The 3,447-nt window shown below is 37.9% G+C and overlaps 1 pseudogene; it reads right to left on the bottom strand.

Annotated features, from left to right (window-relative positions):
• Positions 1–1,697: 1,697 nt before the first annotated feature.
• LOC131153815 (RNA-dependent RNA polymerase 1-like) lies at positions 1,698–3,044 on the bottom strand (annotated as a pseudogene).
• Between the last annotated feature and the right edge of the window lie 403 nt (positions 3,045–3,447).

Genomic DNA, 3,447 nt, shown 5'->3' with positions numbered 1-3,447 from the left:
GAGCACCAGATTTCTTTCCACAAGCCAATACTCTAGCTCCCTTTGTAACCTTCCAAGTGCCACCAGCAAACAACATTGCATGCCCTTCATCATCAAGCAGCCCGATAGAAATCAAATTCCTTCTTAGGTCAAGAATATGTCGTACCTTCTCTAGTAACCAAACAGACCCATTGGACAACGACATCCAGACGTTTCCCATACCCACAACATCCAAGGATGTACCATCAGCCAAATACACCTTACCAAAATCTCCTGCTACATAGTTCTGTATGATTTCATGGTGTGAAATGGTATGAAACAAAGTTCCTAAGTTCAAAACCCAATCATCAAGTGGATTGTCTACTGCAAGAAGTTGTGCATCCTGTACCTCTTCTGTTACAGCATTAGTAGAATCATCCTCCTTCTTCTTTTTAAGGCTTTTGCATTGTCTCCTAAAGTGACCCGTTTTCCCACAGTTCCAGCATTGTCCCTTTTGGCCAGATCTAGATTTCCCACAGTTCCAGCATTGTCCCTTTTGGCCAGATCTAGATTTACTTCTGCTTTGATTATAGTTTCTAGATTTTGATCTACCCTAATCTGAATTTCGGTCATTACCTCTGCCTCTTGTCTCAAAGTTTAGGGCAGAGCCAGATCCTGAGGTTTCACCGGCATCTCTTTTGTGAATTTCCTCAGCCAGAATTAAATCTCGTATATCATTATACTTCAATTTTTCTTTTCCAGTAGAGTTGCGTACTGCCATCCTCATTGCCTCCCAACTGTTTGGCAACGAGGCCAAAACGATCAATGCACAAATCTCATCATCAAAATCAATTTCTATAGACAATAAATGATTTGTGATAGTATTAAACTCATTCAGATGTTGTGTTACTAATGCATTCTCTGCCATCTTCAAATTAACAATTTCTTCATCAGATGTACCTTGTTATTTGCTGATGGTTTTTCATACATACCGGACCATGCCTTCATTAGATCTGTCGTAGTCTTCTCCTTCACAACGTTATGTGCAATAGACCTAGACAGAGTTAATCTTATAACTCCCAGTACCAGTCTACCAAGGAGAGTCCATTCCTCATGCTTCATAGTAGCAGGTTTTTCTCCTAGAAGCGGCAGATGTAACTTCTTCGTATAGAGATTATCCTCGATTTGCATCCTCCAGAATCCAAAGTCCGTGCCATCAAACTTTTCTATTCTAGACGCCTTTCCTGCTTCCACTGCCATTGCTCCCACTTGAACCTAACCCTAGGCTCTAACACTAGTTGTTGGGAATTAAGAAAAAATTCCAAAAACCTGTTAGAAACAAAATAGAGAAAGAATACACGCCAAATAAAAATCAATCACACGCATAAGAAAGTATTTACACGGTTCGGCAATTTTGCAGAGATTTCACTATTATCAGGAAGAAAATACAGAGAGTGCAGCAGTACAATGTTCTCCTTCTCGCTCTCTCGTGCAGTGTAACCGCATACCCTAATCACCCAAAAATAATCATTTTATATGGTGCGCACAGGATTCCGAATGGGCTACAAAACAGGCCCAAAAAAATTGTTAAACCTTTGCTCCATGGACTAAGCCTTAGGATAGAAATCTCTCATTAAAGAAAGGTCAGGTCATCATCCAAATTTAACACAACTAGGCTCCACAAAAACCCAACACACTGAACTAGGCCCTAGCTTCCTTGACCTCACAACCACAGTAATTTATTCCAAGTCACTTCTCCTATTGAAGGATTTTGACATTTTCAAAATAGTCCCATTGATAATTTCACCCTCTGTTTTTATCCCATAATAATCTATTATATTTTAACTTAAAATCATAATTTCTTTTGTAATAAAATGCATCAGCAATGTAATCTTCAAACCCATCATATTCTATGTTAGGGTCATAAGAACACCTGGCCGTTTCGCAAGGGTAGGATTGCATAAAGCTTCTGTCTAGTTCATCTTTCACCTCCCGAAAAAGCTTTTCAATCACTCTATTGGATTCACAGGTGGGTCTGTTGGGCTTCTCCATGAAATCAGGATATTCTTTAACATGTAGATAAGATGGTATTACAGCAGGCCAACCAGTTTTTGGGAAGTCAACAGCAATTGAAAATAGCGCTGCAAGCTCAAGGCATGGATTGCTCATTGCTCTCTCGAGCTCCCTATCTGCAAATACAGTGTGGGCATTTGCAATGGTACCTAAGCTGTCATTAACAATATAGTCGGAAAAGTACTCCTCAACTTCCTATACCATAGAAGTAAGAAGCAACATTTGAGGAACTACAATGTTACAAGTGCATCTTCACAAGATATTACAATATTTCCACTGAGAGAAGACAAAAGAATGTTGTCTCAAAATTATATTCTTTTATCCCTGCTAAAAAAATTCTCCAATGAATGCTATAAAAGTATGTGTGGGTGTATATACATGTATATATAAACACATGCCTGAGTTTGGATACCCCAATCTTCATATTGTTTGTTGCCCATAATTATAATAAGAGAATGGCAACTATCTCTAACAAATTGTACACTTCACCCAAACTAGTGAGATTCCTTTTCTTGGTATTAAAATTATAATATTAAAAAACCAAGTATTTAGCCAGTCAGCTGTAGGAAAGTACTATAAGTTTTGCATAAAGCCCTTGCTAAATTGATGAGATTTGGAATTCTAAACATAAATGGAGGATTCTCTTCTCTATTTGAAATTCATCAAGAGGGGTAACCAACCGAAATTATGCTTGTAGATTGTTAAGACCATATTAAGTTATTACCATTCAATTTATTGTACATAGCAGTGAAGAAGATAACAAGTACAATATATATAAGAATTAATTTTTTCCATAAGAATTAATTTTTGCCTAAAGAATCAGATGGAGAGGGTACTAGGACTAAACTTCTTCACATGATATATATGTTTTCAGAAGCTATATTGAGTCAATGAATGACTTTAAAAAGTCACTAATGATGAAACCATACCCAGTCAAGAGCAGTCGGCTGCTGCTCCTTCAACATTTTCGGTGCCGGTTGCTCCTCTGTCAATCTTTGCTGTGGCAGCTCCATTTCAACCTTGTCGGCACCGGCTGCCCAGAATGTCAAAACTTGGCAGCCTACCAACTTTAATCTTTTTGATCCTCCTTTCTATAAATATATATATATATATATATATATCAGTGTGTATGTGATAGTAGAGAGATTGTGTAGAGTGAGAACTTTAAGAGTTGAGTGAGAGTTGAGTGATTATTGTATCCTCCTCCTCCTCTGTATTTTTCCCAGTACATAGTAATCTCTTGCTCCTGTGGACGTAGGCTGGAATTTGGCCGAACCACGTAACTCTGGTGTTAATATTTGTGTGTGTGCTTTGTTTATTTTTCCCATTAATTGCTTAACCAGTAAAACCCAACAAAGTGGTATCATAGCCTTTGGTTGGAGTAGAATTTCCATATCGGAGAAAATTCCCACATTT

Source organism: Malania oleifera, chromosome 4 (assembly GCF_029873635.1).
Source record: "Malania oleifera isolate guangnan ecotype guangnan chromosome 4, ASM2987363v1, whole genome shotgun sequence".
Taxonomy (NCBI): Eukaryota; Viridiplantae; Streptophyta; class Magnoliopsida; order Santalales; family Ximeniaceae; genus Malania; species Malania oleifera.
Note: the sequence above shows the minus strand (reverse complement) of the source record. Positions and strands in the feature narration are given on the sequence as shown.